This window comes from Rhinoderma darwinii, chromosome 1, assembly GCF_050947455.1.
Source record: "Rhinoderma darwinii isolate aRhiDar2 chromosome 1, aRhiDar2.hap1, whole genome shotgun sequence".
NCBI lineage: Eukaryota > Metazoa > Chordata > Amphibia > Anura > Rhinodermatidae > Rhinoderma > Rhinoderma darwinii.
This window is the reverse complement of record NC_134687.1, coordinates 657,876,275-657,903,924: the sequence shown is the minus strand read 5'-3', so window position 1 is coordinate 657,903,924 and position 27,650 is coordinate 657,876,275. Positions and strand designations below refer to the sequence as shown.

Sequence of the window (27,650 nt, the reverse complement as noted above, 5' to 3'; positions counted from 1 at the left end):
CAGAGGACATTACAGGGAGGGGTATAAGAGGAGAGGACTACAACTCCCAGCATGTCCAGAATGTTATTATGTGATATTAGAGGATATTACAGGGAGGAGGTATAAGAGAGAACTACAACTCCCAGCATGTCCAGACTATTATTATGTGATATCAGAGGATATTACATGAGGAGGTATAAGAGGAGAGAACTACAACTCCCAGCATGTCCAGAATGTTATTATGTGATATTAGAGGATATTACAGGGAGGAGGTATAAGAGGAAAGGACTACAACTCCCAGCATGTCCAGACTGTTATTATGTGATATCAGAGGACATTACAGGGAGGAGGTATAAGAGGAGAGAACTACAACTCCCAGCATGTCTAGGCTGTTATTATGGGATATCAGAGGACATTACAGGGAGGGGTATAAGGAGAGGACTACAACACCCAGCATGTCCAGACTGTTATTATGGGATATAAGAGGACATTACATGGAGGAGGTATAAGAGGAGAGAACTACAACTCCCAGCATGTCCAGACTGTTATTATGTGATATAACGTCACGTGATCTTCACTTCTCCAAACAGCACAGGAGCCCCGCCCCCTCACATAGACCCGCCCGTCATGTCAAGTGATCAACATCACAGGTCCTTCATCCCACTGATAAGCTCCGCCCCTTCTGCATTGGTCACATGGTGTTGACGTCATCACAGGTCTTTTAGCCACAACCCATTATATTTCACGCGGCTTATGTCTGACCACTCCTGCACTGGTCACATGATCCCCATTACACCTCATGTCACGTGATCATCATCACAGGTCCTTCATACATTGCTCATTCTTTCCACTTCTAAATTCTAAGATTCAGCGGTCACGTGATCTTTATATCTTCACATGTACTTCATCCACAGCGTCTTTCTACTGATAAGCCCCGCCCCTCCTGACGCGGCACATGGTTGTGACGTCTTCACAGGTCCTTCAGCTATTGCCGTGTATACTATGAGGTAGGGAGCAGTCTGGTAGGGTGTTCTCTCTGTATGAGAGCTGTCAATCATTAAGTGACCCCGCCCACTGGACTCCTAGCCGGGATTTAACCCCTCCAGTGCCGGCCTCTTTGTGGTAAGTTGTTATTTCTGGTCTTTGTAGTGGTCGGATGTTTTGTAGGACGAGTCGTATTTTGTAATGATGTAATATTAGGTTCACGACCTCCCAACTTTCAAATAGTGTAAAGACGGACAACCAATGCGGCGCGGGTAAGCCACACCTCTATTACTGTCCATACATACCCGGTTCAACCCACAAAGTATTATGCCCCTATAACTGCCCCCATACATTATAATGCCCCCATACAGTATAATGCCCCATACAGTATAATGCCCCCATACAGTATAATGCCCCCATACAGTATAATGCCCCCATACAGTATAATGCCCCATACAGTATAATGCCCCATACAGTATAATGCCCCCATACAGTATAATGCCCCCATACAGTATAATGTCCCCATACAGTATAATGCCCCATACAGTATAATGCCCCATACAGTATAATGCCCCCATACAGTATAATGCCCCCATACAGTATAATGTCCCCATACAGTATAATGCCTCATACAGTATAATGTCCCCATACAGTATAATGTCCCCATACAGTATAATGCCCCCATACAGTATAATGCCCATACAGTATAATGTCCCCATACAGTATAACGCCCCCATACAGTATAACGCCTCCATACAGTATAACGCCTCCATACAGTATAACGCCCCCATACAGTATAATGCCCCATACAGTATAATGCCCCCATACAGTATAATGCCCCATACAGTATAATGTCCCCATACAGTATAATGCCCCATACAGTATAATGCCCCATACAGTATAATGCCCCCATACAGTATAATGCCCCCATACAGTATAATGTCCCATACAGTATAATGCCCCCATACAGTATAATGCCCCCATACAGTATAATGTCCCATACAGTATAATGTCCCCATACAGTATAATGTCCATACAGTATAATGTCCCCATACAGTATAATGCCCCATACAGTATAATGCCCCCATACAGTATAATGCCCCCATACAGTATAATGTCCCCATACAGTATAATGTCCCCATACAGTATAATGTCCCCATACAGTATAATACCCCCATACAGTATAATACCCCATACAGTATAATGTCCCCATACAGAATAATGTCCCCATACAGTATAATGCCCCCATACAGTATAATGCCCCCATACAGTATAATGCCCCCATACAGTATAATGCCCCCATACAGTATAATGTCCCCATACAGTATAATGCCCCCATACAGTATAATGCCCCCATACAGTATAATGTCCCCATACAGTATAATGTCCCCATACAGTATAATGCCCCCATACAGTATAATGTCCCCATACAGTATAATGTCCCCATACAGTATAATGCTCCCATACAGTATAATGCCCCCATACAGTATAATGCCCCCATACAGTATAATGTCCCATACAGTATAATGCTCCCATACAGTATAATGCCCCCATACAGTATAATGCCCCCATACAGTATAATGCCCCCATACAGTATAATGTCCCATACAGTATAATGTCCCTATACAGTATAATGTCCCATACCGTATAATGCCCCCATACAGTATAATGTCCCCATACAGTATATTGCCCCCATACAGTATAATGTCCCCATACAGTATAATGCCCCCATACAGTATAATGCCCCCATACAGTATAATGCCCCCATACAGTATAATGTCCCATACAGTATAATGTCCCTATACAGTATAATGTCCCATACCGTATAATGCCCCCATACAGTATAATGTCCCCATACAGTATATTGCCCCCATACAGTATAATGTCCCCATACAGTATAATGCTCCCATACAGTATAATGCCCCCATACAGTATAATGCCCCCATACAGTATAATGTCCCATACAGTATAATGCCCCCATACAGTATAATGTCCCCATACAGTATAATGCCCCCATACAGTATAATGCTCCATACAGTATAATACCCCCATACAGTATAATGCCCCCATACAGTATAATGCCCCCATACAGTATAATGCCCCATACAGTATAATGCCCCCATACAGTATAATGCCCCCATACAGTATAATGCCCCATACAGTATAATACCCCCATACAGTATAATGTCCCATACAGTATAATGTCCCCATACAGTATAATGCCCCCATACAGTATAATGCCCCCATACAGTATAATGCCCCCATACAGTATAATGCTCCATACAGTATAATGTCCCCATACAGTATAATGCCCCCATACAGTATAATGTCCCCATACAGTATAATTCTCCCATACAGTATAATGCCCCCATACAGTATAATGTCCCCATACAGTATAATGTCCCATACAGTATAATGCCCCTATACAGTATAATGCCCCATACAGTATAATGTACCCATCCAGTATAATGTCCCCATACAGTATAATGCCCCCATACAGTATAATCCCCCCATACAGTATAATGCCCCCATACAGTATAATGCTCCATACAGTATAATGTCCCCATACAGTATAATGCCCCCATACAGTATAATGCCCCCATACAGTATAATGCCCCCATACAGTATAATGTCCCCATACAGTATAATGTCCCCATACAGTATAATGTCCCCATACAGTATAATGCCCCCATACATTATAATGCCCCCATACAGTATAATGCCCCCATACAGTATAATGTCCCATACAGTATAATGTCCCCATACAGTATAATGCCCCCAAACAGTATAATGCTCCATACAGTATAATGTCCCCATACAGTATAATGCCCCCATACAGTATAATGTCCCCATACAGTATAATGTCACCATACAGTATAATGTCCCCATACAGTATAATGTCCCCATACAGTATAATGTCCCCATACAGTATAATGTCCCCATACAGTATAATGCCCCCATACATTATAATGCCCCCATACAGTATAATGTCCCATACAGTATAATGTCCCCATACAGTATAATGCCCCCATACAGTATAATGCTCCATACAGTATAATGTCCCCATACAGTATAATGCCCCCATACAGTATAATGCTCCCATACAGTATAATGTCCCCATACAGTATAATGCTCCCATACAGTATAATGTCACCATACAGTATAATGCCCCATACAGTATAATGTCACCATACAGTATAATGCCCCATACAGTATAATGTCCCCATACAGTATAATGTCCCATACAGTATAATGCCCCCATACAGTATAATGCCCCCATACAGTATAATGTCCCCATACAGTATAATGCTCCCATACAGTATAATGCCCCCATACAGTATAATGCTCCCATACAGTATAATGCCCCCATACAGTATAATGCTCCCATACAGTATAATGCCCCCATACAGTATAATGCCCCATACAGTATAATGTCACCATACAGTATAATGCCCCATACAGTATAATGCCCCCATACAGTATAATGTCCCCATACAGTATAATGCTCCCATACAGTATAATGCCCCCATACAGTATAATGTCCTTATACAGTATAATGCCACCATACAGTATAATGCCCCCATACAGTATAATGCCCCCATACAGTATAATATCCCCATACAGTATAATGCCCCCATACAGTATAATGCCCCCATACAGTATAATGCCCCCATACAGTATAATGTCCCCATACAGTATAATGCCCCCATACAGTATAATGCCCCCATACAGTATAATAGCCCCATACAGTATAATGCCCCATACAGTATAATGCCCCCATACAGTATAATGGCCCCATACAGTATAATGCCCCCATACAGTATAATGCCCCCATACAGTATAATGCCCCCATACAGTATAATGCCCCATACAGTATAATGCCCCATACAGTATAATTCCTCCATACAGTATAATGTCCCCATACAGTATAATGTCCCCATACAGTATAATGTCCCCATACAGTATAATGCCTCCATACAGTATAATGTCCCCATACAGTATAATGCCTCCATACAGTATAATGCCTCCATACAGTATAATGTCCCCATACAGTATAATGTCCCCATACAGTATAATGTCCCCATACAGTATAATGCCCCCATACAGTATAATATCCCCATACAGTATAATGTCCCCATACAGTATAATGCCCCATACAGTATAATGTCCCCATACAGTATAATGCCCCCATACAGTATAATGTCCCCATACAGTATAATGTCCCCATACAGTATAATGCCACCATACAGTATAATGTCCCCATACAGTATAATGCCCCCATACAGTATAATGTCCCATACAGTATAATGTCCCATACAGTATAATTCCCCCATACAGTATAATGGACCCATACAGTATAATGGACCCATACAGTATAATGGCCCCATACAGTATAATGCCCCCATACAGTATAATGCCCCCATACAGTATAATGCTCCATACAGTATAATGCCCCCATATAGTATAATGCCCCATACAGTATAATGTCCCCATACAGTATAATGCCACCATACAGTATAATGCCCCCATACAGTATAATGCCCCCATACAGTATAATGCCCCCATACAGTATAATGCCCCCATACAGTATAATGCCCCATACAGTATAATGCCCCATACAGTATAATGCCCCCATACAGTATAATGCCCCCATACAGTATAATGCGCCCATACAGTATAATGCCCCCATACAGTATAATGTCGCTATACAGTATAATGCCCCCATACAGTATAATGCCCCCATACAGTATAATGCCCCCATACAGTATAATGCCCCCATACAGTATAATGTCGCTATACAGTATAATGCCCCATACAGTATAATGCCCCCATACAGTATAATGCCCCCATACAGTATAATGCCCCCATACAGTATAATGCTCCCATACAGTATAATGCTCCCATACAGTATAATGGCCCCATACAGTATAATGTCGCTAAACAGTATAATGCCCCCATACAGTATAATGCCCCCATACAGTATAATGCCCCCATACAGTATAATGCCCCCATACAGTATAATGCCCCCATACAGTATAATGCTCCCATACAGTATAATGCTCCCATACAGTATAATGCCCCCATACAGTATAATGTCCCCATACAGTATAATGCGCCCATACAGTATAATGCCGCTATACAGTATAATGCCCCCATACAGTATAATGCCCCCATACAGTATAATGCCCCCATACAGTATAATGCTCCCATACAGTATAATGCCCCCATACAGTATAATGCCCCCATACAGTATAATGCCCCATACAGTATAATGCCCCCATACAGTATAATGCCCCCATACAGTATAATGCCCCCATACAGTATAATGCCCCATACAGTATAATGCGCCCATACAGTATAATGCCCCCATACAGTATAATGCCCCATACAGTATAATGCCCCCATACAGTATAATGTCCCCATACAGTATAATGCCCCCATAGAGTAAAATGCTCCCATACAGTATAATGCCCCCATACAGTATAATGCTCCCATACAGTATAATGCTCCCATACAGTATAATGTCCCCATACAGTATAATGCCCCCATACAGTATAATGCTCCCATACAGTATAATGTCCCCATACAGTATAATGTCCCCATACAGTATAATGCTCCCATACAGTATAATGCTCCCATACAGTATAATGCCCCCATACAGTATAATGCCCCCATACAGTATAATGTCCCCATACAGTATAATGTCCCCATACAGTATAATGCCCCCATACAGTATAATGCCCCATACAGTATAATGTCCCCATACAGTATAATGTCCCCATACAGTATAATGCTCCCATACAGTATAATGCTCCCATACAGTATAATGCCCCCATACAGTATAATGCCCCCATACAGTATAATGTCCCCATACAGTATAATGTCCCCATACAGTATAATGCCCCCATACAGTATAATGCCCCATACAGTATAATTTCCCCATACAGTATAATGCCCCATACAGTATAATGCCCCCATACAGTATAATGCCCCCATACAGTATAATGCCCCCATACAGTATAATGCCCCCATACAGTATAATGCGCCCATACAGTATAATGCGCCCATACAGTATAATGCCCCCTTACAGTATAATGCCCCCATACAGTATAATGCCCCCGTACAGTATAATGTCCCATACAGTATAATATCCATGCAGTATAATGCCCCATACAGTATAATGCCCCATACAGTATAATGCCCCCATACAGTATAATGCCCCCATACAGTATAATGTCCCCATACAGTATAATGCCCCCATACAGTATAGTGCCCCCATACAGAATAATGCCCCACACAGTATAATGGCCCCCATACAGTATAATGCCCCCATACAGTATAATGCCCCCATACAGTATAATGCCCCATACAGTATAATGTCCCATACAGTATAATGCTACCATACAGTATAATGCCCCCATACAGTATAATGCCCCATACAGTATAATTTCCCCATACAGTATAATGCCCCATACAGTATAATGCCCCCATACAGTATAATGCCCCCATACAGTATAATGCCCCCATACAGTATAATGCCCCCATACAGTATAATGCGCCCATACAGTATAATGCGCCCATACAGTATAATGCGCCCATACAGTATAATGCCGCTATACAGTATAATGCCCCCATACAGTATAATGCCCCCATACAGTATAATGTCCCCATACAGTATAATGCTCCCATACAGTATAATGCCCCCATACAGTATAATGCTCCCATACAGTATAACGTCCCCATACAGTATAACGGCCCCATACAGTATAATGCCCCATACAGTATAATGCCCCATACAGTATAATACCCCATACAGTATAATGCCCCATACAGTATAATGCCCCATACAGTATAATGCCCCATACAGTATAATGCCCCATACAGTATAACGCCCCCATACAGTATAACGCCCCCATACAGTAAAATGCTCCCATACAGTATAATGCCCCCATACAGTATAATGCTCCCATACAGTATAATGTCCCCATACAGTATAATGTCCCCATACAGTATAATGCCCCCATACAGTATAATGCTCCCATACAGTATAATGTCCCCATACAGTATAATGTCCCCATACAGTATAATGCCCCATACAGTATAATGCTCCCATACAGTATAATGCCCCCATACAGTATAATGCCCCCATACAGTATAATGCCCCCATACAGTATAATGTCCCCATACAGTATAATGTCCCCATACAGTATAATGCCCCCATACAGTATAATGCCCCATACAGTATAATTCCTCCATACAGTATAATGCCTCCATACAGTATAATGTCCCATACAGTATAATACACCATACAGTATAATGCCCCCATACAGTATAATGCCCCCGTACAGTATAATGCCCCCATATAGTATAATGACCCATACAGTATAATGCCCCATACAGTATAATGCCCCCATATAGTATAATGACCCATACAGTATAATGCCCCATACAGTATAATGCCCCCATACAGTATAATGCCCCCATACAGTATAGTGCCCCCATACAGAATAATGCCCCACACAGTGTAATGGCCCCCATACAGTGTAATGGCCCCCATACAGTGTAATGGCCCCCATACAGTATAACGGCCCCATACAGTATAACGCCCCCATACAGTATAACGCCCCCGTACAGTATAACGCCCCCATACAGTATAACGCCCCCATACAGTATAACGCCCCCATACAGTATAACGCCCCCATACAGTATAACGCCCCCATACAGTATAACGCCCCCATACAGTATAACGCCCCCATACAGTATAACGCCCCCATACAGTATAATGCCCCATACAGTATAATGCCCCATACAGTATAATGCCCCATACAGTATAATGCTACCATACAGTATAACGTCCCATACAGTATAACGCCCCATACAGTATAACGCCCCATACAGTATAACACCCCTATACAGTATAACGCCCCATACAGTATAACGCCCCATACAGTATAATGCCCCATACAGTATAATGCCCCATACAGTATAATGCCCCATACAGTATAATGCCCCCATACAGTATAACGTCCTATACAGTATAACGCCCCATACAGTATAACGCCCCATACAGTATAACGCCCCATACAGTATAACGCCCCATACAGTATAACGCCTCCATACAGTGTAATGGCCCCCATACAGTATAACGGCCCCATACAGTATAACGCCCCCATACAGTATAAGGCCCCCGTACAGTATAATGCCCCCATACAGTATAACGCCCCCATACAGTATAATGCCCCATACAGTATAATGCCCCATACAGTATAATGCCCCATACAGTATAATGCCCCATACAGTATAATGCCTCATACTGTATAATGCTACCATACAGTATAACGTCCCATACAGTATAACGCCCCATACAGTATAACGCCCCATACAGTATAACACCCCTATACAGTATAACGCCTCCATACAGTATAACGCCTCCATACAGTATAACGCCTCCATACAGTATAACGCCTCCATACAGTATAACGCCCCCATACAGTATAACGCCCCCATACAGTATAACGCCCCCATACAGTATAACGCCCCCATACAGTATAACGCCCCCATACAGTATAACGACCCCATACAGTATAACGCCCCCATACAGTATAACGCCCCTATACAGTATAACGCCCCATTCAGTATAATGCCCCCATTCAGTATAATGCCCCCATACAGTATAATGCCCCCATACAGTATAATGTCCCCATACAGTATAATGCCCCCATACAGTATAATGCCCCATACAGTATAATGTCCCCATACAGTATAATGCCCCATACAGTATAATGCCCCCATACAGTATAATGCCACCATACAGTATAATGCCCCCATACAGTATAATGCTCCATACAGTATAATGTCCCCATACAGTATAATGCCCCCATATAGTATAATGCCCCATACAGTATAATGCCCCCATACAGTATAATGTCCCCGTACAGTATAATGCCCCATACAGTATAATGCCCCCATACAGTATAATGTCCCCATACAGTATAATGTCCCCATACAGTATAATGCCCCCATACAGTATAGTGCCCCCATACAGAATAATGCCCCACACAGTATAATGGCCCCCATACAGTATAATATCCCATACAGTATAATGCCCCATACAGTATAATGCCCCCATATAGTATAATGACCCATACAGTATAATGCCCCATACAGTATAATGCCCCCATACAGTATAATGCCCCCATACAGTATAATGCCCCCATACAGTATAGTGCCCCCATACAGAATAATGCCCCACACAGTATAATGGCCCCCATACAGTATAATGGCCCCCATACAGTGTAATGGCCCCCATACAGTATAACGGCCCCATACAGTATAACGCCCCCATACAGTATAATGGCCCCCATACAGTATAATGCCCCCATACAGTATAATGCCCCCATACAGTATAATGCCCCATACAGTATAACGGCCCCATACAGTATAACGGCCCCATACAGTATAACGCCCCCATACAGTATAACGCCCCCATACAGTATAACGCCCCCATACAGTATAACGCCCCCATACAGTATAACGCCCCCATACAGTATAACGCCCCCATACAGTATAACGCCTCCATACAGTATAACGCCTCCATACAGTATAATGCCCCCATACAGTATAACGCCCCCATACAGTATAACGCCCCCATACAGTATAACGCCCCCATACAGTATAACGCCCCCATACAGTATAACGCCCCCATACAGTATAACGCCCCCATACAGTATAACGCCTCTATACAGTATAACGCTCCCATACAGTATAACGCTCCCATACAGTATAACGCTCCCATACAGTATAACGCCCCTATACAGTATAACGCCCCTATACAGTATAACGCCCCCATACAGTATAACGCCCCCATACAGTATAACGCCCCCATACAGTATAACGCCCCCATACAGTATAACGCCCCCATACAGTATAACGCCCCCATACAGTATAACGCCCCCATACAGTATAACGCCCCCATACAGTATAACGCCCCCATACAGTATAACGTCCCCATACAGTATAACGCCCCTATACAGTATAACGCCCCATACAGTATAACGCCCCATACAGTATAACGCCCCATACAGTATAACGCCCCATACAGTATAACGCCCCATACAGTATAACGCCCCATACAGTATAACGCCCCCATACAGTATAACGTCCCATACAGTATAACGCCCCATACAGTATAACGCCCCATACAGTATAACGCCCCATACAGTATAACGCCTCCATACAGTATAACGCCTCCATACAGTATAACGCCTCCATACAGTATAACGCCTCCATACAGTATAACGCCTCCATACAGTATAACGCCCCCATACAGTATAACGCCCCCATACAGTATAACGCCCCCATACAGTATAACGCCCCCATACAGTATAACGCCCCCATACAGTATAACGCCCCCATACAGTATAACGCCCCCATACAGTATAACGCCCCCATACAGTATAACGCCCCCATACAGTATAATGTCCCATATAGTATAATGCCCCTATACATTATAATGCCCCATTCAGTATAATGCCCCCATACAGTATAATGCCCCCATACAGTATAATGCCCCCATAGAGTACAATGCCCCCATAGAGTACAATGCCCCCATAGAGTATAATGTCCCCATACAGTATAATGCCCCTATACAGTATAATGCCCCCATACAGTATAATGCCCCATATAGTATAATGTCCCCCATACATTATAATGCCCCCATACAGTATAATGTCCCCATGTAGAATAATGCCCTCATACAGTATAATGTCTCCATACAGTATAATGCCCCCATACAGTATAATGCCCCATACAGTATAATACTACCATACAGTATAATGTCCCCATACAGTATAATGCCCCCATACAGTATAATGCCACCATACAGTATAATGTCCCCATACAGTATAATGCCTCATACAGTATAATGCCCTATACAGTATAATGTCCCCATACAGTATAATGTCCCCATACAGTATAATGTCCCCATACAGTATAATGCCCCATACAGTATAATGCCTCCATACAGTATAATGTCCTATACAGTATAATGCCCCCATACAGTATAATGCCCCCATACAGTATAATGCCCCCATACAGTATAATGCCCCCATACAGTATAATGCGCCCATACAGTATAATGCTCCCATACAGTATAATGCCCCCATACAGTATAATGTCCCCATACAGTATAATGTCCCCATACAGTATAATGCCCCCATACAGTATAATGCTCCCATACAGTATAATGCTCCCATACAGTATAATGTCCCCATACAGTATAATGTCCCCATACAGTATAATGCCCCCATACAGTATAATGCTCCCATACAGTATAATGCTCCCATACAGTATAATGCCCCCATACAGTATAATGCTCCCATACAGTATAATGTCCCCATACAGTATAATGCCCCCATACAGTATAATGCCCCATACAGTATAATGTCCCCATACAGTATAATGCCCCATACAGTATAATGCCCCCATACAGTATAATGCCACCATACAGTATAATGCCCCCATACAGTATAATGCTCCATACAGTATAATGTCCCCATACAGTATAATGCCCCCATATAGTATAATGCCCCATACAGTATAATGCCCCCATACAGTATAATGTCCCCGTACAGTATAATGCCCCATACAGTATAATGCCCCCATACAGTATAATGCTCCCATACAGTATAATGTCCCCATACAGTATAATGCCCCCATACAGTATAGTGCCCCCATACAGAATAATGCCCCACACAGTATAATGGCCCCCATACAGTATAATATCCCATACAGTATAATGCCCCATACAGTATAATGCCCCCATATAGTATAATGACCCATACAGTATAATGCCCCATACAGTATAATTCCCCCATACAGTATAATGCCCCCATACAGTATAATGCCCCCATACAGTATAGTGCCCCCATACAGTATAGTGCCCCCATACAGAATAATGCCCCACACAGTATAATGGCCCCCATACAGTGTAATGGCCCCCATACAGTATAACGGCCCCATACAGTATAACGCCCCCATACAGTATAATGGCCCCCATACAGTATAAGGCCCCCATACAGTATAATGCCCCCATACAGTATAATGCCCCATACAGTATAATGCCCCATACAGTATAACGGCCCCATACAGTATAACGCCCCCATACAGTATAACGCCCCCATACAGTATAACGCCCCCATACAGTATAACGCCCCCATACAGTATAACGCCTCCATACAGTATAACGCCTCCATACAGTATAACGCCCCCATACAGTATAACGCCCCCATACAGTATAACGCCCCCATACAGTATAACGCCCCCATACAGTATAACGCCCCCATACAGTATAACGCCCCCATACAGTATAACGCCCCCATACAGTATAACGCCCCCATACAGTATAACGCCTCTATACAGTATAACGCTCCCATACAGTATAACGCTCCCATACAGTATAACGCCCCTATACAGTATAACGCCCCTATACAGTATAACGCCCCTATACAGTATAACGCCCCTATACAGTATAACGCCCCCATACAGTATAACGCCCCCATACAGTATAATGCCCCCATACAGTATAACGCCCCCATACAGTATAACGCCCCCATACAGTATAACGCCCCCATACAGTATAACGCCCCCATACAGTATAACGCCCCCATACAGTATAACGCCTCCATACAGTATAACGCCTCCATACAGTATAACGCCTCCATACAGTATAACGCCTCCATACAGTATAACGTCCCCATACAGTATAACGCCCCTATACAGTATAACGCCCCCATACAGTATAACGCCCCATACAGTATAACGCCCCATACAGTATAACGCCCCATACAGTATAACGCCCCATACAGTATAATGCCCCATACAGTATAATGCCCCATACAGTATAATGCCCCCATACAGTATAACGTCCTATACAGTATAACGCCCCATACAGTATAACGCCCCATACAGTATAACGCCTCCATACAGTATAACGCCTCCATACAGTATAACGCCCCCATACAGTATAACGCCCCCATACAGTATAACGCCCCCATACAGTATAACGCCCCCATACAGTATAACGCCCCCATACAGTATAACGCCCCCATACAGTATAACGCCCCCATACAGTATAACGCCCCCATACAGTATAACGCCCCCATACAGTATAACGCCCCCATATAGTATAATGCCCCTATACATTATAATGCCCCATTCAGTATAATGCCCCCATACAGTATAATGCCCCCATACAGTATAATGTCCCCATAGAGTATAATGCCCCCATAGAGTATAATGCCCCTATACAGTATAATGCCCCTATACAGTATAATGCCCCCATACAGTATAATGCCCCATATAGTATAATGTCCCCCATACATTATAATGCCCCCATACAGTATAATGTCCCCATGTAGAATAATGCCCTCATACAGTATAATGTCTCCATACAGTATATTGTCCCCATACAGTATAATGTCCCCCATACATTATAATGCCCCCATACAGTATAATGCCCCCATGTAGAATAATGCCCTCATACAGTATAATGTCTCCATACAGTATATTGTCCCCATACAGTATAATGCCCCCATACAGTATAATGCCCCATACAGTATAATACTACCATACAGTATAATGTCCCCATACAGTATAATGCCCCCATACAGTATAATGCCACCATACAGTATAATGTCCCCATACAGTATAATGCCTCATACAGTATAATGCCCTATACAGTATAATGTCCCCATACAGTATAATGTCCCCATACAGTATAATGCCCCATACAGTATAATGCCTCCATACAGTATAATGTCCTATACAGTATAATGCCCCCATACAGTATAATGCCCCCATACAGTACAATGCCTCCATACAGTATAATGTCCACATACAGTATAATGCCCCCATACAGTATAATGCCCCCATATAGTATAATGCCCCCATACAGTATAATGCCCCCATACAGTATAATGCCTCCATACAGTATAATGCCCCTATACAGTATAATGTCCCCATACAGTATAATGCCCCCATACAGTATAATGCCCCAATACAGTATAATGCCCCCATACAGTATAATGCCCCCATACAGTATAATGCCCCCATACAGTATAATGCCCCCATACAGTATAATGCCCCCATACAGAATAATGTCCCCATACAGAATAATGCCCCATACAGTATAATGCCCCCATACAGTATAATGCCCCCATACAGTATAATGCCCCCATACAGTATAATGCCTCATACAGTATAATGTCCCCATACAGTATAATGCCCCCATAGCTGCCCCATACAGTATAATGCCCCCATAGCTGCCCCATACAGTATAATGCCCCCATACAGTATAATGCCCCCATACAGTATAATGCCCCCATCCAGTATAATACCCACATACAGTATAATGGCCCCATACAGAATAATGTCCCCATACAGTATAATGCCCCCATACAGTATAATGTCCCCATACAGTATAATTCCCCCATACAGTGTAATTCCCCCATACAGTGTAATGTCCCCATACAGTATAATGCCCCCATACAGAATAATGTCCCCATACAGTATAATGCCCCATACAGTATAATGCCCCCATACAGAATAATGTCCCCATACAGAATAATGCCCCCATACAGTATAATGCCACCATACAGTATAATGTCCCCATACAGTATAATGTCCCCATACAGTATAATGCCCCCATACAGTATAATGCCCCCATACAGTATAATGTCCCCATACAGTATAATGTCCCCATACAGTATAATGTCCCATACAGTATAATGCCCCCATACAGAATAATGCCCCATACAGTATAATGCCCCCATACAGTATAATGCCTCATACAGTATAATGCCTCATACAGTATAATGTCCCCATACAGTATAATGCCCCCATAGCTGCCCCATACAGTATAATGCCCCCATACAGTATAATGCCCCCATACAGTATAATGCCCCCATCCAGTATAATACCCACATACAGTATAATGGCCCCATACAGAATAATGCCCCATACAGAATAATGTCCCCATACAGTATAATGTCCCCATACAGTATAATGCCCCCATACAGTATAATGCCCCCATACAGTATAATGTCCCCATACAGTATAATGCCCCCATACAGTATAATGCCCCCATACAGTATAATGCCTCCATACAGTATATTCCCCCATACAGTATAATGCCCCCATACAGTGTAGTTCCCCTATAAAGTGTAATTCCCCCATACAGTGTAATTCCCCCATACAGTGTAATGTCCCCATACAGAATAATGTCCCCATACAGAATAATGCCCCCATACAGTATAATGCCACCATACAGTATAATGCCCCATACAGTATAATCTCCCCATACAGTATAATGCCCCCATACAGTATAATGCCCCCATACAGTATAATGTCCACATACAGTGTAATGCCCCCATACACTATAATGTCCCCATACAGTATAATGCCCCCATACAGTATAATGTCCCCATACAGTATAATGTCCCATACAGTATAATGTCCCCATACAGTATAATGCCCCATACAGTATAATGCTCCATACAGTATAATGCCCCCATACAGTATAATGTCCCATACAGTATAATCTCCCCATACAGTATAATTCCCCATACAGTATAATGCCCCCATACAGTATAATGCCCCCATACAGTATAATGCCCCCATGCAGTATAATGCCCCCATACAGTATAATGCTCCAATACAGTATAATGTCCCCATACAGTATAATGCCCCCATACAGTATAATGCCCCTATACAGTATAATGCTCCCATACAGTATAATGCTCCCATACAGTATAATGTCCCCACACAGTATAATGCCCCATACAGTATAATGTCCCCATACAGTATAATGTCCCCATACAGTATAATGTCCCCATACAGTATAATGCCCCCATACAGTATAATGTCCCCCATACAATATAATGCACCCATACAGTATAATGCCCCCATACAGTATAATGTCCCATACAGTATAATGTCCCCATACAGTATAATGTCCCCATACAGTATAATGCCTCCATACAGTATAATGCCCCCAGACAGAATAATGCCCCCAGACAGTATAATGCCCTCATACAGTATAATGTCCCCATACAGTGTAATTCCCCCATACAGTGTAATTCCCCCATACAGTGTAATGCCTCCATACAGTATAATGTCCCCATACAGTATAATGTCCCCATACAGTATAATGTCCCCATACAGTATAATGCCCCCATAGAGTATAATGCCCCCATAGAGTACAATGCCCCCATAGAGTACAATGCCCCCATAGAGTATAATGTCCCCATACAGTATAATGTCCCCATACAGTATAATGCCCCCATACAGTATAATGCCCCATACAGTATAATGTCCCCTACAGTATAATGTCCCCATACAGTATAATGTGCCCATACAGTATAATGTCCCCATACAGTATAATGCCCCCATACAGTATAATTCCCCCATACAGTATAATGCCCCTAAGCAGTATAATGCCCCCATGCAGTATAATGCCCCCATGCAGTATAATGCCCCCATGCAGTATAATGCCCCCATACAGTATAATGCTCCAATACAGTATAATGTCCCCATACAGTATAATGTCCCCATACAGTATAATGCTCCCATACAGTATAATGCCCAAATACAGTATAATGCCCCCATACAGTATAATGCCCCCATACAGTATAATGCCCCCATACAGTATAATGGCCCATACAGTATAATGCCCCCATACAGAATAATGCCCCCATACAGAATAATGTCCCCATACAGAATAATGCCCCATACAGTATAATGCCCCCATACAGTATAATGTCCCCATACAGTATAATGCCTCATACAGTATAATGCCTCATACAGTATAATGTCCCCATACAGTATAATGCCCCCATAGCTGCCCCATACAGTATAATGCCCCCATACAGTATAATGCCCCCATACAGTATAATGCCCCCATACAGTATAATGCCCCCATACAGAATAATGTCCCCATACAGTATAATGCCCCATACAGTATAATGCCCCCATACAGAATAATGTCCCCATACAGAATAATGCCCCCATACAGTATAATGCCACCATACAGTATAATGCCCCCATACAGTATAATGCCCCCATACAGTATAATGCCCCCATACAGTATAATGCCCCCATACAGTATAATGTCCCATACAGTATAATGCCCCATACAGTATAATGCCCCATACAGTATAATTCCCCATACAGTATAATGCCCCCATACAGTATAATGCCCCTATGCAGTATAATGCCCCCATGCAGTATAATGCCCCCATGCAGTATAATGCCCCCATGCAGTATAATGCCCCTATGCAGTATAATGCCCCCATGCAGTATAATGCCCCCATACAGTATAATGCTCCAATACAGTATAATGTCCCCATACAGTATAATTCCCCCATACAGTATAATGCCCCTATACAGTATAATGCTCCCATACAGTATAATGCTCTCATACAGTATAATGTCCCCACACAGTATAATGCCCCAATACAGTATAATGTCCCCATACAGTATAATGTCCCCATACAGTATAATGCCCCCATACAGTATAATGCCCCCATACAGTATAATGTCCCATACAGTATAATGTCCCCATACAGTATAATGTCCCCATACAGTATAATGCCCCCATACAGTATAATGCCCCTATGCAGTATAATGCCCCCATGCAGTATAATGCCCCCATGCAGTATAATGCCCCCATACAGTATAATGCTCCCATACAGTATAATGTCCACATACAGTATAATGTCCCCATACAGTATAATGCTCCCATACAGTATAATGCCCAAATACAGTATAATGCCCCCATACAGTATAATGCCCCAATACAGTATAATGCCCCCATACAGTATAATGGCCCATACAGTATAATGCCCCCATACAGAATAATGCCCCCATACAGAATAATGTCCTCATACAGAATAATGCCCCATACAGTATAATGCCCCCATACAGTATAATGCCCCCATACAGTATAATGTCCCCATACAGTATAATGCCTCATACAGTATAATGCCTCATACAGTATAATGTCCCCATACAGTATAATGCCCCCATAGCTGCCCCATACAGTATAATGCCCCCATACAGTATAATGCCCCCATACAGTATAATGCTCCATACAGTATAATGCCCCCATCCAGTATAATACCCACATACAGTATAATGGCCCCATACAGAATAATGCCCCCATACAGAATAATGTCCCCATACATTATAATGTCCCCATACAGTATAATGCCCCCATACAGTATAATGTCCCCATACAGTGTAATTCCCCCATACAGTGTAATTCCCCCATACAGTGTAATGTCCCCATACAGTATAATGTCCCCATACAGTATAATGCCACCATACAGTATAATGCCTCCATACAGTATAATTCCCCCATACAGTATAATTCCCCCATACAGTATAATGCCCCCATACAGTATAATGCCCCCATACAGAATAATGTCCCCATACAGTATAATGCCCCCATACAGTATAATGCCCCCATACAGAATAATGTCCCCATACAGAATAATGCCCCCATACAGTATAATGCCACCATTCAGTATAATGTCCCCATACAGTATAATGCCCCCATACAGTATAATGTCCCCATACAGTATAATGCCCCCATACAGTATAATGTCCCATACAGTATAATGTCCCCATACAGTATAATGCTCCATACAGTATAATGCCCCCATACAGTATAATGCCCCCATACAGTATAATGCCCCCATACAGTATAATGCCCCCATACAGTATAATGCTCCCATACAGTATAATGCTCCCATACAGTATAATGTCCCCACACAGTATAATGCCCCCATACAGTATGATGTCCCCATACAGTATAATGTCCCCATACAGTATAATGCCCCCATACAGTATAATGTCCCATACAGTATAATGTCCCCATACAGTATAATGTCCCCATACAGTATAATGCCCCCATACAGTATAATGCCCCCAGACAGTATAATGCCCTCATACAGTATAATGCCCTCATACAGTATAATGCCCTCATACAGTATAATGTCCCCATACAGTATAATGTCCCCATACAGCATAATGTCCCCATACAGCGTAATGCCTCCATACAGTATAATGCCTCCATACAGTATAATGCCTCCATACAGTATAATGTCCCCATACAGTATAATGTCCCCATACAGTATAATGCCCCCATAGAGTATAATGCCCCCATAGAGTATAATGCCCCCATACAGTATAATGCCCCATACAGTATAATGCCCCCATACAGTTTAATGCCCCCATACAGTTTAATGCCCCCATACAGTGTAATGTCCCCATACAGTATAATGCCCCCATACAGTATAATGCCCCCATACAGTATAATGTCCCCATACAGTATAATTTCCCCATACAGTATAATTTCCCCATACAGTATAATGCCCCCATACAGTATAATGCCCCCATACAGTATAATACCCCCACACAGTATAATGTCCCCACACAGTATAATGTCCCCATACAGTATAATGTCCCCATACAGTATAATGCCCCTATACAGTATAATGTCCCCATACAGTATAATGCCTCCATACAGTATAATGCCTCCATACAGTATAATGCCCCCATACAGTATAATGCCCCCATACAGTATAATGCCCCCATACAGTATAATGCCCCCATGCAGTATAATGCCCCCATACAGTATAATGTCCCCATACAGTATAATGCCTCCATACAGTATAATGCCCCATACAGTATAATGCCCCATACAGTATAATGCCCCCATACAGTATAATGCCCCCATACAGTATAATGCCCCCATACAGTATAATTCCCCCATACAGTATCTTGCCCCCATACAGTATAATGCCCCCATACAGTATAATGTCCCCCATACAGTATAATGCCCCCATACAGTATAATGCCCCCATACAGTATAATGTCCCCATACAGTATAATGTCCCCATACAGTATAATGCCCCCATACAGTATAATGCCCCCATACAGTATAATGCCCCCATACAGTATAATTCCCCCATACAGTATAATGTCCCCATACAGTATAATGCCCCTATACAGTATAATGTCCCCATACAGTATAATTTCTCCACACAGTATGTCCCCATACAGTATAATGCCTCCATACAGTATAATGCCCCATACAGTATAATGCCCCCATACAGTATAATGCCCTCATACAGTATAATGCCCCCATGCAGTATAATGCCCCCATGCAGTATAATGCCCCCATACAGTATAATGCCTCCATACAGTATAATGCCCCATACAGTATAATGCCCCATACAGTATAATGCCCCCATACAGTATAATGCCCCCATACAGTATAATGCCCCCATACAGTATAATGTCCCCCATACAGTATAATGCCCCCATACAGTATAATGCCCCCATACAGTATAATGCCCCCATACAGTATAATGTCCCCATACAGTATAATGCCCCCATACAGTATAATGTCCCATACAGTATAATGTCCCCATACAGTATAATGCTCCATACAGTATAATGCCCCCATACAGTATAATGCCCCCATCCAGTATAATGCCCCATACAGTATAATGCCCCATACAGTATAATGCCCCATACAGTATAATGTCCCATACAGTATAATCTCCCCATACAGTATAATTCCCCATACAGTATAATGCCCCCATACAGTATAATGCCCCTATGCAGTATAATGCCCCCATGCAGTATAATGCCCCCATGCAGTATAATGCCCCTATGCAGTATAATGCCCCCATGCAGTATAATGCCCCCATGCAGTATAATGCTCCAATACAGTATAATGTCCCCATACAGTATAATGCCCCCATACAGTATAATGCCCCTATACAGTATAATGCTCCCATACAGTATAATGCTCCCATACAGTATAATGTCCCCACACAGTATAATGCCCCCATACAGTATAATGTCCCCATACAGTATAATGTCCCCATACAGTATAATGCCCCCATACAGTATAATGTCCCATACAGTATAATGTCCCATACAGTATAATGTCCCCATACAGTATAATGCCCCCATACAGTATAATGTCCCATACAGTATAATGTCCCCATACAGTATAATGCCCCCAGACAGTATAATGCCCCCAGACAGTATAATGCCCCCAGACAGTATAATGCCCTCATACAGTATAATGCCCTCATACAGTATAATGCCCTCATACAGTATAATGTCCCCATACAGTATAATGTCCCCATACAGTATAATGTCCCCATACAGTGTAATGCCTCCATACAGTATAATGCCTCCATACAGTATAATGCCTCCATACAGTATAATGTCCCCATACAGTATAATGTCCCCATACAGTATAATGCCCCCATACAGTATAATGCCTCCATACAGTATAATGCCCCATACAGTATAATGCCCCCATGCAGTATAATGCCCCCATACAGTATAATGCCCCCATGCAGTATAATTCCCCCATACAGTATAATGTCCCCATACAGTATAATGCCTCCATACAGTATAATGCCCCATACAGTATAATGCCCCCATACAGTATAATGCCCCCATACAGTATAATGCCCCCATACAGTATAATTCCCCCATACAGTATAATGCCCCCATACAGTATAATGCCCCCATACAGTATAATGTCCCCATACAGTATAATGTCCCCATACAGTATAATGTCCCCACACTGTATAATGCCCCCATACAGTATAATGCCCCCATACAGTATAATACCCCCACACAGTATAATGTCCCCACACAGTATAATGTCCCCATACAGTATAATGTCCCCATACAGTATAATGCCCCTATACAGTATAATGTCCCCATACAGTATAATTTCTCCACACAGTATGTCCCCATACAGTATAATGCCTCCATACAGTATAATGCCCCCATACAGTATAATGCCCCCATACAGTATAATGCCCCCATACAGTATAATGCCCCCATGCAGTATAATGCCCCCATACAGTATAATGTCCCCATACAGTATAATGCCTCCATACAGTATAATGCCCCATACAGTATAATGCCCCATACAGTATAATGCCCCCATACAGTATAATGCCCCCATACAGTATAATGCCCCCATACAGTATAATGCCCCCATACAGTATCTTGCCCCCATACAGTATAATGCCCCCATACAGTATAATGTCCCCCATACAGTATAATGTCCCCCATACAGTATAATGTCCCCCATACAGTATAATGCCCCCATACAGTATAATGTCCCCATACAGTATAATGCCCCCATACAGTATAATTCCCCCATACAGTATAATGTCCCCATACAGTATAATGCCCCTATACAGTATAATGTCCCCATACAGTATAATTTCTCCACACAGTATGTCCCCATACAGTATAATGCCTCCATACAGTATAATGCCCCATACAGTATAATGCCCCCATACAGTATAATGCCCCCATACAGTATAATGCCCCCATGCAGTATAATTCCCCCATACAGTATAATGTCCCCATACAGTATAATGCCTCCATACAGTATAATGCCCCATACAGTATAATGCCCCCATACAGTATAATGCCCCCATACAGTATAATGCCCCATACAGTATAATTCCCCCATACAGTATAATGCCCCCATACAGTATAATGCCCCCATACAGTATAATGTCCCCATACAGTATAATGTCCCCATACAGTATAATGTCCCCACACTGTATAATGCCCCCATACAGTATAATGCCCCTATAGCTGCCCCATACAGTATAATGCCCCTATAGCTCCCTTATACAGTATAATGCCCCATAGCTGCCCCTAGTGCCAGTGCCCATGTACATAGTGCCACACTCCTTGTAGATAGCGCTACCCCCCCTGTAGCCATCGGGACTCTCTCAAGGGGTGTAATTCCCGGCCAGAGCATCGGCCGCGCTGTGGCCGGGGATTCCGCTCCAGTAGGAGCCACTGACGTCCCTGTCCATATATGACAGTGATGTTAAAGACTTCCCTGGTCTCAACACTTAAAGTAGCGCTGTGCCCGGGGAGTCTTCTGTACTAATGCTGAAGCAAGGAGCTAACGGTTCCCTGCTTTAGCATTGGCTGCAGCTGTATCTGCGTCCTGAGGATGCAGATACAGTTGTCACCCAAAGTCCGGGGCATACAACCGGCCTCCCAGGACAGCGGGACACCACCCGAAATCCTTGACTGTCCTGCTGTATCTAGGACGGTTGGGAGGTTTGGGTACATACAACTTATTCACTGACTTTTATACATTTCTTGTTAATGTCGTTCACCGTGCGGTTTAAGGGAATGTTCACACGTAGCGAATACGACCCACAACACGCAAGAAATTCACCCCAAATATTCACCCCAAATGGTGGCCGTATAATCCCCCCGAATATCTACTACAGAAATACAACAAGGCCGATCCTCACCTCTCCCAGCTCTTCCGGCTGTGTCCAGGAGACCCCTATAATGACATGTGACCTGTCCATCCTGTGATTGGCTGCAGGGGTCACATGACACCTTCTTTTTTTATATATGTGTAACCTGCAGCGTTTCTGTGAACACACAGTGGAGCCGCAGAGGATTCTGGGAACAATGGCGTTTGTTGCGGAACTTGACTTTCTTATTGAACTTAATGGGGAAATTCTGCAACAAATGCGCAGCGAATCCGTGGTATAAGGCTTTATTCAGACGAACGGGAATTACGTCTATGGGGCCGTGCGGACATGTGTGTGATTTTTACTCAGCGTGAATACGCGGAGAAAAAGTCACGACATCTCCGTTCTTTCGGCGTTTTGCGCGAATCATGCACCCATTGAAGTCAATGGGTGCGTGAAAACCACGCATGCCGCACAGAAACACTTCCGTGCGAACTGCGTGATTCGCGCAACAGCTGTCAAAAGGATGAATGTAAACAGAAAAGCACCACGTGCTACAAACATCCAAATGGAGTGTCATAATGATGGCGGCTGCGCGAAAAGCAAGCTGCCACGCATCATATGGTGATGATACACGGAGCTGTTAAGTGGCTTTTGCGCTCGTGTGAATCCAGCCTAAATCCGATATCCTGCGTGTTGATAATCCGCACTGCAGGTTAACCCCTTAATGACCAGGCCATGTTTAGTTTTTGTTTTTCCCTCCTTTCCCAACTTTTTTAATTTTCTCGTTGATGGATCGGTGTTGGGGATTAGTTTTTGCAGGGCGAGTTGTAGTTTTTGATCACTTTTTACTACGTTTTACTTTATTTTACTGTTTTTTTAGCGCTGATGTGACCAAATAACAGCAATTAACATACTTTTTTTATGGCGTTGACCGTGCAGGGTAAATAATGTTATATTGTAATGGTTTTTACTTTTACGGATGCGGTAATTCCAGTTATGTTTATTATTTTGGTTTTTTTCATCACTTTAGAGAAAAAAAGGTTTGTTATTTTTTTATTTTTTTTTATTACACTCCTGGGGGGACGTGAACTAGTGCGGATCAGATCGCTGGTACAATACTCTGTAATAATAATGTATCGCAGTATATCGTGATTTAGATTAAGGGGTTAATAGGAGTAGAAAGATGGCCGGCCTTCATTACCCCCCAGGCTACCGTGACAACCATCTGCACCCCGTGATCGCGTCGCGAGGGGCCGTTGAGCTGTCAGAGAGGACCCCCCCCCTCTTTCTAAAAGCTTAGATTCCAATCGCTATTGACCGCAGCATCTAAGTAATTAAAGGAATGTGTCGCTAGAAATAATTTTTATTTTTTTTAGTTAAACAGTTAGTGTATACATGATTAGACATTGTTATAATTTTTTTTAATTTTTTCACAAGTCAGGAAATATTATAAATTAGATTCTAATTTATAACCTTTCCCTGTGCTGGTCACTAGAGGGAGCAATTCCCAAAATTGCAGCATTGGCATGTGGTAAAGCAACCACATTGCTTTATGCTCCAAATTTGGTGTAAACACACACGCTCACAGAACAAAGGAGGGGATTGAATGTTTGCCAGGACAAAGGAGGGGATTGAATGTTCAAACCTCCTACGCCGTGTGCCACCATTTTTTGAGCGAATACACAGTGTAGTAGGCTTACATACAGTGGTAATCACACAGTAAAACACGAACATCCACAAACATAGCTTACCTGCTCCTGCCGCCGCCGCTCCGTCTGCTCCCTCCGCTCCTAGTCCTTGCTTCAGAACACATGTCCGGAAGCCGTGACCGGAAGTAGTCATCTTACTGTCCGGCCGCAACTTCCAGTCCACAAGAAAATGGCGCCGGATGTCGCTCGGCCGAAGACCTTCCATTTGGACTGTGTGGGTGCGGCGCATGCGCCGTTCCCACACAAAATGCGTATAGCATAGTGAATGGAACGGCTCCCGTTCGCATTCTCTATGGGGATGTATGTGCCGTATTCCAGCTCTGTATGTGTCATTAATCGACACATACAGAGATGGAAAAAAAAATGGCAGCCCCCATAGAGAAGAAAAAGTTTGAAAAAAGAAAAAAGTACAAACACAAAAACACAAATAAATCATTTAAAAAAAAAATAAAACACTAAAAGCAAATTGATTCCTTTAAATGTCCGGGATCGGTGCTCTCTCTGATCCTGGCGGTTAGTGCGAGGTGTCGGCTGTAATACACCCGCAGCGTGTGGAGCGGGCTCAGCCTGTAAACCCGCTCCATACTTCTCCCCCGCACCATGACATTCAGTGTTGTCATGGGGATGGCCGCCATTGGACATGACTGATGGATTACTGGCGTCTTTCTTGTTACTCTCTAGAAGGGGTTTATGTATTCGCACCATTAGGGTATGTGCACACGACCTCTTTTCAGACGTAATGGAGGTGTTTTACGCCTCGAATTACGCCTGAAAAGTCGGCACCATTACGCCTACAAACATCTGCCCATTGCTTGCAATGGGTCTTACGATGTTCTGTGCAGACGAGCTGTCATTTTACGCATCGCTGTCAAAATACGGCGCGTAAAATGACGGCTCGTCAAAAGAAGTGCAGGACACTTTTTGGGACATTTTTGGAGCCATTTTCTCATAGACTATTGAAAACAGCTCCAAAAACGGCCGTAAAAAATGCTGTGAAAAACGTGAGTTGCTCAAAAAACGTCTGAAAATCAGGAGCGGTTTTCCCTTGAAAACAGCTCCGTATTTTCAGACGTATTTTGTTAATCGTGTGAACATATCCTTAATGTTGTACAACTGACATATTGAACCTGACATTGTAGAGAGCGGATGAGATAAATGTCGTGATGTGTTATAATCTATATCTGTCTTACTAGTGACACCCCGTTATCTGTACAAGACGAAGAACTATTTGTAGCTTTGTTATAATTCCAGGATCGTCTTTTTATGACCACGGTGGAAATAACCTTCAGTGGTGAGACAAGTCTGACTCCGTATTTCACTCTCACATAAACTCGGGGGAGACGTTGTCCTCGTGTTGGGGTCTCTCTGGAATAACTCTTACACCATCCCGAATAATGTCATCCAGTCCTGACCGCAAATGGGAAGACACTTTACAATAATGTTTCTGAGCTCCTTATACTTCACGCCGAAAGAAGTCGTAAAATATCATCATTTATAAGTCCGGACATTATTTTTTGGGCGACAAAAACTTCACCTTACAAAATGTTTTATTATTAATTTTATTTTTCTGTACATAATTGAAATTGACAACTTATCATTACTCCACAATCTCGAGGTGAGGACGATCTCACAGAGG

The 27,650-nt window shown here is 42.9% G+C and overlaps 1 protein-coding gene across 1 annotated transcript in view; it reads left to right on the top strand.

The window, feature by feature from the left end:
- Positions 1–798: 798 nt before the first annotated feature.
- LOC142705666 (uncharacterized) overlaps positions 799–27,650 on the top strand; it is a 121,301-nt gene continuing 94,449 nt past the window's right edge. Inside the window, exon 1 of the mRNA XM_075848296.1 lies at positions 799–1,101. The gene's annotated coding sequence lies outside the window, so the exon portion shown is untranslated. The remainder of the gene's footprint in view (positions 1,102–27,650) is intronic.